This window comes from Calonectris borealis, chromosome Z (genome assembly GCF_964195595.1).
Source record: "Calonectris borealis chromosome Z, bCalBor7.hap1.2, whole genome shotgun sequence".
Lineage (NCBI taxonomy): Eukaryota > Metazoa > Chordata > Aves > Procellariiformes > Procellariidae > Calonectris > Calonectris borealis.
The window spans coordinates 46,112,266-46,122,452 of NC_134352.1; positions in this window are offsets into that span (position 1 = coordinate 46,112,266).

Below are 10,187 nucleotides of genomic sequence, written 5' to 3' on the forward strand. Positions count from 1 at the left end.
CAGTCTTTTTTGATGCCCAATGTGGGGCATGAAGGGTTGAGATAACAACAGATTAACTAGAGCATATTAAGGAATTTGCATCTGTTAACAGTTGCTGGTCACAATATTGATTTATCTGTTCTCGATATTAAATTATCTGATCTGCACCATGCTCTTGTTTTTATTGTACCTGTTAAAGATTGGAGTTGGGTTTTGTAGTCTGCTGTGCTCTGCAGTGATTAGTGATGTTTTGCTTGGGAGATTTGTTACTAAAATGCTGGCATTGGGGGTTATTTGGTATTTGGGATTTGTACTGAAGCTGTTACTGTATTTTGGGTACCACCTCATGGAGAAAATTAGCAGTTATACCTCTTCCTCTGAGAGGTTTTTTATGGAGGAAATAGAGAATGGCACCTTTGCTACCTTCCTCTATGATGTCATCTCCTTTGTTAAAATAACTTGCCAGTACCTTGAACATCCCTGGGTAGTTAAGATACATCTATTGGTACCCCTTGGGAATATTGTTGTGGTTTTGTCCAAGGTTAATAAGCAATTTAAGAATGTCATCCAGAGATCTGCCCCAAGGCTGGATGGTTATGAGTGGCAGGGCGAGTGGGATAGCATGGGCAAATGCCTAGGGCGATGGGCACCCCCAGTGTTTTGGAACTTCACCCCTGAGCAAGTGCAGAATCCTGAAAAATTAGTAGAATATTTGGAAGAAGTATGCTGTCATCCTGGCCACTCTAGGGAGACACAAATCACTGCAATGTGCTGGAGCCTGACCCACGCCTACCGAGCCCTGTTTAACGCCACTCAGAACCCCCAAGGGGAAGAAAACGTCTCTGCAGCTGATGACAAAGCAACAGGCCCTGTGGCTACCCCACCCCCCATGGCAAGCACAGAGGCTCCCTCACACCCGAGGGCAGGCACGGCAGCTACTCCGCCCCCTCTGCAACAGAGAACCAACCGATGCCGGTATCAGTTGCCCCTATACAAAAAAGAAAATGCACAAGAAAATCAGCTCGTCTAGTAAGGGATGAAGATGAACCAGGGCCATCAGGAGAACAGGAGAAGGAGGAGGCAGAACCCGTAAATGAGATGGTAACCACCGGATCCCTATCTCTGGGTGAGCTGCGAGATATGCGAAAAGACTTCAGCCGTTGTCCAGGCGAGCACGTTGTCACCTGGCTGCTCCGATGCTGGGATAACGGAGCCAGTAGCCTGGAATTAGAGGGTAGGGAAGCCAAGCAGCTGGGATCCCTTTCTAGGGAAGGAGGCATTGACAAAGCGATTGGAGAAGGGGCACAAGTCCTCAGCCTCTGGAGGCGACTCCTGTCAGGTGTGAAGGAAAGGTATCCCTTCAAGGAAGATGTTATATGCCACCCAGGCAAGTGGACCACCATGGAGAGAGGTGTCCAGTACCTGAGGGAATTAGCCGTGCTGGAAGTGATTTATGATGACCTGAACAACGAGCAGTTATCCAAAGACCCAGATGAGGTCAAATGTACCCGACCCATGTGGCAGAAGTTTGTACGGAGTGCACCAGCGTCACATGCAAACTCATTGGCAGTAATGATCTGGAAAGACAAAGAGGAACAAACGGTGGATGAATTGGCTGGCCAACTGCGGCAATATGAAGAAAGTCTCTCTTCCTCCTTATGGGCCTGTGTCTCTGCTGTGGAGAAACTGTCCCAGGAGGTCCAGCAACTCAAAGAGGACATGTCCTATTCTCCACCTGCATGGGCCAGTGTCTCAGCCATTAGGAGCAAGCGTCCCTCTGCTCAAGAGAGGAGACATCGTGGGTACACACCCCGGGGCACCCTGTGGTTCTACCTGCGTGACCACGGAAAGGACATGAGGGAGTGGGATGGAAAACCTACAGGCATGGGTACAGGAGTTGCAAGGAAAAACAACCACAAAAGGGGGTTCTTCCAGGAAGACTACTGCTCCAGTCTCCAGTGAGCAGCTCCCCAGACAGAGCAGAAGGACTGATTCCACTTCCGACCTTAACAAAGGGACTTCTGATTTGTACTTACAAGAAGTGGGTAGAGAATACTATGACCAGGACTAGAGAGGCCCTGCCTCCAGCCAGGTGGAGGAAAGGGACAACCGGGTTTACTGGACTGTCTGGATTCGATGGCCTGGCACATCAGACCCACAGGAGTATAAGGCTCTCGTAGACACCGGTGCACAGTGTACCCTGATGCCATCAAGCTATGAAGGGGCAGAACCCATCTGTATTTCTGGAGTGACAGGGGAATCCCAAGAGCTAACTGTATTGGAGACCGAAGTGAGCCTGACCGGGAATGAGTGGCAGAAGCACCCCATTGTGACTGGCCCAGAGGCTCCGTGCATCCTTGGCGTAGACACCTCAGGAGAGGGTATTTCAAGGACCCAAAAGGGTACTGGTGGGCTTTTGGTATAGCTGCCCTGGAGATGGAGGAAATTAAAGAGCTGTCCACCTTGCCTGGTCTCTCGGAGGACCCTTCTGTTGTGGGGTTGCTGAGGGTTGAAGAACAGCAGGTACCAATCGCTACCACAACGGTGCACTGGTGACAATATCGTAGCAACCGAGAGTCCCTGATTCCCGTCCATGAGCTGATTCGTCGACTGGAGAGCCAAGGAGTGATCAGCAAGACTCGCTCACCCTTTAACAGTTCCATATGGCCAGTGCGAAAGTCCAATGGAGAGTGGAGACTAACAGTGGACTATCGTGGCCTGAACGAAGTCACGCTGCCATTGAGCACTGCCGTGCCGGACATGCTAGAATTTCAATACGAGCTGGAGTCAAAGGCAGCCAAGTGGTACGCCACAATTGACATTGCTAATGCCTTCTTCTCCATCCCTTGGTGGCAGAGTGCAGGCCACAGTTTGCTTTCACTTGGAGGGGCGTCCAGTACACCTGGAACCGACTTCTGTGGAAACACAGCCCTGCCATCTGCCATGGACTGATCCACACCGCACTGGAACAGGGTGAGGCTCTGGAACACCTGCAGTACATTGATGACATCATCGTGTGGGGCAGCACTGCAGAAGAGGTTTTTGAGAAAGGGAAGAAAATAATCCAAATCCTTCTGGAGGCCGGTTTTGCCATAAAACAAAGTAAAGTTAAGGGACCTGCACAGGCGATCCAGTTTTTAGGAATAAAATGCAAGATGGACGTCATCAGATCCCAACGGACATGATCAACAAAATAACAGCCATGCCTCCGCCAACTAGCAAAAGGGAAACACAAGCTTTCTTAGGCGTTGTGGGCTTTTGGAGAATGCATATTCCAAATTACAGCCTGATTGTAAGCCCTCTCTATCGAGTGACCCGGAAGAAGAACGATTTCAAATGGGGCCCTGAGCAACGACAAGCCTTTGAGCAAACTAAACAGAAGATAGTTCATGCAGTAGCCCTTGGGCCAGTCCGGGCAGGACAAGATGTGAAGAATGTGCTCTACACCGCAGCCGGGGAGAACGGCCCTACCTGGAGCCTCTGGCAGAAAGCACCAGGGGAGACTCAGGGTCGACCCTTAGGGTTCTGGAGTCGGGGATACAGAGGATCCGAGGCCCGCTACACTCCAACTGAGAAGGAGATATTGGCAGCATATGAAGGGGTTCGAGCTGCTTCGGAAGTGGTTGGCACTGAAGCACAGCTCCTCCTGGCACCCCGACTGCCGGTGCTGGGCTGTATGTTCCAAGGGAGGGTCCCCTCTACACATCATGCAACCGATGCTACGTGGAGTAAGTGGGTCACACTGATCACACAACGGGCCCGAATAGGAAACCCCAGTCGCCCAGGAATCTTGGAGGTGATCACGAACTGGCCAGAAGGCAAAGATTTTGGAATATCCCCAGAGGAGGAGGTGACGTGTGCTGAAGAGGCCCCAGTGGTAAATCTTGCATGGGCAATCTGTTTCCACACAGTTCATCAACTACATCATCTCTCTGGCTGCGAAATAGAAATTAAAATCAGCCTTAGTAAATACAATTATTGTTCAGAGATTTTTTAAATAATGAAACAGACGCTGTAATGAGTGCGATTACATTGTTTACTGTGTGCATAAAGACACGTGTGACCAGTGGTTCCCTATGCAATTGAAACCTTGAGTGAAATAAGAACTGTGTCCCACTTGTCCTCCTTTTTTGTGATTTTTCAGGAGGCGAATGTTTGAGGACAGTTTTCAGGCATCTCTGGAAATACACTTAAAATACAGGACTTAAGAAAGGGCTGATAGGACTGAAAACGGACAGGCTGTTGCACACTCTTGAATAAAGCAGTTCCCTCTGATAAAACAGATGGTGATAAATATGAGCTAGTGCCACCAGAAGCAAAGGGTTTGGCACTAATTAAGAAGGTCAGATATTGACCTTGTCCTCAGCAATACCGCAGAAGAACTTTTCATCTAACTACACTTTTTTCTCTGACCCATATGAGCATTATAGTCATTCAGATTTCCTCATCTTGTGGTAAGCTACCTGACAAACTAAAAATGGAAAAGCAAGGCTAATCTATGTGCAATTAAGCTGGGGCAAAATCAAGGTTTCTACAGCTCATGAGAGAACGTGCAAGGGGAAAATGAATCCAACAAACTACTTTGAGAGCTTTGTCTGATTTTTGTGAGGGGAGGGAGGAAGGTCTCCCCTGCACTGCATTCTTATTTAATACTATCATCTACTACCTATACAATATGTTTTTTGTCCAAATGACTGTAGTCCGGGTACTGACCTGAGGCTACTAAATAGCTTTTTAGTATGCATTTGAAAGTCTAAGTGGCAGACATTTTGGATTATCTTGGCCTAGCTGTTCAAGTGCATTAATCATTACTTTAGGTGTCAAAGAACAAGGAAAATCTTTATTTTATCTCTGTGCACTGCCTTATTAAGAAAATGATGTATACAAATTTTAAAAAAGCTGTAACAGAAAACAGAAGGCTCTTTCTGATTTAATTGATACAGATGGCCTTTTGGGTATTCATAGATGCAAAATAAAGCTTAGTCACAGATTACAAAGAGCCATAGTACCTGTATTGGCCTACTGAAGAGCATGAATTACTAACTTTGACAGCTTTAGATACTACTGCATCTTTCTGTCTTGATTGTCAATGACTGTTAAAATGGCAGAAAGGGAGAGTCCCATGATTCCTGAGGGGCATTTGATCAACTGAACTTAAGATATATTGTCTTTTATACGACGTCTCCTCTACAGTCTGTGAGACAACTGCATTCAGCTTTGAGCCCCCAGCATAACAAAGATGTTGATGAACCTGAATACAGCAAGGGACACCAAGATCGTCGGGGGCTGAAGCACGAACTCTGGGAGGAGGGGATGAGGGAGATGGGTTTGTTCAACTTGGAGAAGAGGTGGCTTTTGGGGACTGAATAGCAGCCTTCCAATGCTGAGGAGGAGGTTACTGAGAAGACAGAGCCATGCTCTTTGCTGAGATGGATAGCAGGAGATAGCGATCATAAACTAAAACAGGGAAGGTTCTAACTGGATATAAAGAAAAAAAAGTCACTATGGAGGATAATGAAGTAGTAGGACAGGTTTCGCAGATAGGTTGTGGTATCTCCATCTCAGGAGGTTTTAAAAACCTAACTAAACAAAGCCCGCAGCATTCTGATCTGAATTCAGTATTGACCCTGCTTTGAGCAGGAGGCTGAACTTCTGACATCCCTTCCAACCTGAGTGATTGTATGTTCTCTGTGATGAGAGGAGAAAGATTTATACATACAGAAATATTTCACCTTCTCATATTCTTGCCCCCATGAGCAAAAATTGGAGTGGTCAAAGAAGGTGTTATGAAAGTTTTAAAAGGCTTTAAAAGTTTCATGTGTAAGTCTGTGTACTAGATTCCTCTGTATCTTATAAACTTTAAGTTTGACATTAAAGCTGTATGTATAAAGGAGCTGTCAGAAGGTTTAAGATTTGTCAGAAATTGTCTTGGATGCCTGCTATAAGTGGCATAGTCTTACTTTTTTACTTCTGTTAGTACTCTGTGTTTGCTTCTGCTACAATTACAGTAGAATTGAATTTTCAGCCTTTCTTGTAATTCTCCTTTCAGAATTTTGAGGGCAGGAGCTGAACTGAGGAGTTGAATCAGTTAATATAGCAGTTAAACACCAAATCAGTTTAAGATTCCTTTGACAATTGTATTTAGACTACCGAGTTAAATTTGAGGATGTATATCTGATGAGAGTATTGACAGCTATGTCTTAAAACTATTATGACATATTGATGTGTTTTCAAATGCCATACAAGTAATTTCACTGAAGTCAACAGAGATACAAAGATTTATCTTAGCTGAGGATCTGCAGACATAAATAAAATTTGTTCTCATTTGACTGCTGTCAAAATTTCATGTTCTTATTAATTAGAAGGTAGTCAATCTTGAGTGTCCTGATCATTACAAAACATCAGAAAACTATAGAAAATGTTACAAAGCCCATAAATGGTTGCTGTGTTTACCTAAATCATACCTTGAGTCTGGACTATGCATGGCCCCATCCATCTGTAAAAGCCAGCAAGAACATGTCTTGTTAGGTTTCTCCAGCTGCATGCAGCCACAAATCTTGGCTTATTAGGAAAGAATTTTCAAAATGCATTTTTTGGAAACTATGTAGTCTTCTTGCTTTTGCTTCTTTTAATCTCTGAGGGTTTGGGTTTTGGTGGTTTTTTTTATTTGTTTGGGCTTTTTTGCTTTTTTTAGTGCTGTAATCACTATAACATCATGGAACCAAATTTGTAACCAAAGCCAGATAAGTTTTTTTTTTTTTTTTCCCTCCACTGTCTCATCTCAGAACCAAATGGAGATACCTAAGTGTTGAGGCAAGGTGATAAACAGTAAAATCTTTCTCGTCTTGCACCCAGCAGATGGAATCTTCTCAGGACTTTTTAGGAAGGTATTTTCTCAGTGTTTTTAGTGTTTTAATGTGCAGATGGCTTAAGCTCAGTTCTATAGAACTAAAATAACTATAGCCCCCATCCCAAACATTGGCCACTCTGAGTTACAAATTGTAGAGTTTATTTGGGGATTTTCATATAAACATTTTATTGTGCTGTTCCTTAGTTGTTTTTTTCCCCTGCAATTGAAACCTGAAAGAAGAGAAATGATTCTGCCATTAATAACTGGAATAAGGTAGAACGTGAATTTTTTATATATCTGGAGATGTAAAAGCAGTTTGAATGTTCTCGTTCTTTTTTTATTGCAGTGTTTTGTGTATGAAGCCACCGTGCAGCAATGCACCCATGTGAAATCTAGAGAGCTCTAAACGTGATTGTGTCAAATTACTGGAGCTCTTCCAAACACAGAAACTTAATTGGCTTAAGTTTCCACAAAAACAGCATAACATTTTAAGTGGAAGATTTCTAATCATTCCTGCTGCTGCATATTGTCTGTCCAGTTACCATCAAAAATACCCCATGTATGAAATATTTCCTTCCATTGCTTATGAACCTAGCAAAAACCAGAGTAACATTTTAAACATCTTATTAGTAATAATTTGTTTGGGATTTCTTTTAGTTAAATTAATCACACTGGTAGTCATATTTGGTAAAGTTGTGCATGGCGTATGTCGTTCACATGGTGTTTATGGTGTTTTAGAACTAGCCTAGTTATTAAAACAATTTGTTACTGGAAGAAAAAATAAAACAATAATAGATGGAACACTTTTTGCTTCATCGTTTCTTATTTTCATATTTCTTTTGCAGTTTCTGTGAATGAGCAAAACTGATAGTGTTTGAACTATCCATTATTTTTCATAGATCAAGGAGAGGTCATGATAAGAATGTGTAAGAAGCTTCTGTTAACAACTTCTTGGAGAGCAAACAAAGCATTTACAAAAAGCTTGCAACTATTGTTCTACAATAGCTAGATATTGTAGGAAAACAGTCTTGGTAAGTTAGCAAGGAGAGGTACTGAACTGTTGTATACCGCCAGGTGCTTCGCAAGAAGAAATTACTATCTCAGGAAACCAAAGAATATTAACTGTCATGTATTTGCTATGGGCACGCCTGGAAAATAAACTCTTACCTACGGGATACTGTTATATGTTCCTTTTTTCTTTTTGTTTGGAGATGGATCCAGAAAGTGGAGAAAACAGGAAAAAACAAAAATTCTGTGGGGCTTGGAAGCAAAGCTACATCTGGACTCAGATTTTAGTTTTCTCAAAGGCTATTTTGGGGCCTTATGTAATAAGCCTTTCTTATTTTCATAGATATCTCTTCTTGGGTTACATTTGCATTAGACTCATATCGTGGCAAAGACTGTATTTTCAGTCTTTTCTATCCTGTTTTTCAGATAATTTTGTTAGATTTTAAGCTGGTTAAAGTCTGCTTTGCAAACAGAGAAAGTGTGTAAAGGTGAGTCTGCACAGTGCCTATCGTGTATGTCAAGTACAAGGAGCAGGAAAATCATGTGCATTTCTCACTTTCCTATCCATCCTTTTCTTCCTCCACAAACACAGATGTGATGTCCTGATCCTCTTGGAGCATCCTAGTAACAGAACTAGCATTCGTAATTCATAGTGATGAATCAAACACACCAGGAGAGACAGGTGATGTTTCTGTTCTTGCAGAATATTCTCTCACAAAAAGGTGAATGCCCACTTGAGAGCCAGATCTTACATACTCTTTGCTCAACAGTGACATAGGGCAGTGGGAAGAAAGATCGTAACTTATCAGGTACACCTGAAAGTTACTAGCTGCCTAACTCTTACCTAGGCTGTTGTTTTCAATAGGACTTAGGTACAAAAGGCCAAGATATGTGAAGGTTTTTAGTTGTATAGCTGTATTTTTCTTCCTTTAAAATCAATGGATCTCCAAAAAAGGCTTCAACAGGATCAGTTGTAGATCATGACAAGTGCCTTTGAAAATCTTAACTTAAATGTTAATTTCAGCAATTCATAGCTGAAGAGTATCATAGCTGCAAAAAATAATATATTTAGGAGAATGATTGCTCTTTTAACAATAGTGTTGTTTTAGCTGTGGTGATCTAAGGACAGACAGGAGACAAAGTATATATAGAAATCATGTCTCTAATTAGACCAAGTAATTTAGCAGAAAAAATACATAAACTTTTAAACATGTGAGCACTTTCTTGAGAGAATTTTAATAGTAGAAGATTTAGAAGAGTAGATGTTAACTGCTAGAGGATTACATAATATATTATGTATATATGCAAAAGAATGTTTTCAGACACATGAAGTCTAAGAAAGAAGTAGCAAATTCCTGGCTAAAATAATTTAGAACAGCACTTGGGATGTGTTTTCATCATCTGTTTAAAGTTATTGGTGACTGTGCTACTTCTGGGGCTGGTATTCCTTGTTTATGTGACTGTGGATTTAGATAGTCTTTGTTTTGTCATGATGGTGGTGAAATTAAGTTACTAATTGCATTAATCAACTAGATAGATTTAAATGAAAAATGTTAAATGAAAAGAAAATTTCTGGAACACGGAGTGCCATGAGGGAGAAAACTGAAGGCTGTTATCCCTCTTGGAGCAAAAGAAATTTATAATTAGCATCTGTGAAATACAGAAATCAGCAGAGGTTTGGAAAAGACTATAAAAGATCATAAAGTAAACGTGTCTTGACTGAACTGTGTTTGGTTTCAGCAGAAGTGTGAATTTTGTTTAACAGGCTCATCTTTTTTGTATGTCTTCCTTGAAAATCAGGCTGAGATGTAACAATAGATTGCTGCTTTTGAGAGAATATGGCATAGGATCAGGATATAATTATCTAAGTCTTCCTCTAGATTGCCAGTGAAGAGTCGGTTGCTAAGGGTACTACAGTTGCAGATTTCCTACCATTGTTACTTCATAGGTTTAATTTCTCTTTCGTGTATTTAGAGCTTAATCACATCATAACATTCTTGCCAGAATATCAATTTATTGATCTTTCAGTTATTGTTTTATTAATGACAGACACTGAAATCATTGATGGTACAAGCTGGTATGATAAATAAGCATGTCATAGGTATAAAAATTAAGCAATGTTAAGGTTGATGAATTATAGTAACTATTATTTAAACAGATTAATAGTCATTGAATTTCCTGAAATATTTCATATATTAATCTAGTGCAAACAGTAAATTATTTAGTTTCTTAATTCTGTTCTGGTCAACTAGCTGCTATAATGGTCTTTCACTATTGCCATGAGCATAAATTCATTGATTGTAGTCACAAATACTATGTGTTACTTGTGATCACACTTGATTCAGTGAAT